Below are 809 nucleotides of genomic sequence, written 5' to 3'. Positions count from 1 at the left end.
CAGATGGAATATATACCATTGAGTTGTAGTATTACAAGTTGTGAGTCTAGCCTGACAATTAGTCGGCATATACCATGAGTGATGGCATCAGAGAGAATCTCTATCAACGCGCTATACTCAGCGATGTTTTTCGTTGATCGACCAATACATACACCTCTGAAACTTACTAACTCGCCGCTTGGATCAAAAATGGCCCAGGCTGCAGAGGACAGGTTCCGCGAACTACGACTCACTCCGTCGGCATATCCAACACATGACTCCAATAGGTTTGACATCTGCAATAAATGTAAAAATTGGATTACTTGACCAAAATAAACACTTTAGCGAAAACAAAAACATAATAAAAGCATACTGGTTACCATTACACATAGTAATGCTTGAGGTACAACCCATTACGAGGTTGCGCCAGTGGAATTCCGTCATAATCCATTAACTCATAGGCTCCTTTTGCTAACACTCATTTAACAATATAGGGGCCCATCCATAAAGACTTAAATTTACCTGCTCCCAATTTATCGGATTCTTGCTCGTAAAGCAAGACCAAGTCACCTTCTGAGAAGACACGAGGTTTGACATTTTTCTCGAGCTACACATTGACTCGTTTCTTATGGGCTTCGTTACCCAAAGCGGCGTCACGACGGGTTTCATCCTTAATTCCAGGAAACAAGCCTCTTCTTCTGAAGTTCTGGGGAGGAGATCAATTGCGAGTTTGAGAGACAAGATTTCACACTGGATTGGTAAGACTGTTTCCAGGCCATATACCAGTTGGAAGGGTGTGAACCTGGTTGCATTCCTTACCGATGTTCGGT

Source organism: Pinus tabuliformis, chromosome 1_1, assembly GCF_031772625.1.
Source record: "Pinus tabuliformis cultivar Carrire ecotype Pingquan chromosome 1_1, CPIR1, whole genome shotgun sequence".
Lineage (NCBI taxonomy): Eukaryota > Viridiplantae > Streptophyta > Pinopsida > Pinales > Pinaceae > Pinus > Pinus tabuliformis.
Note: the sequence above shows the minus strand (reverse complement) of the source record.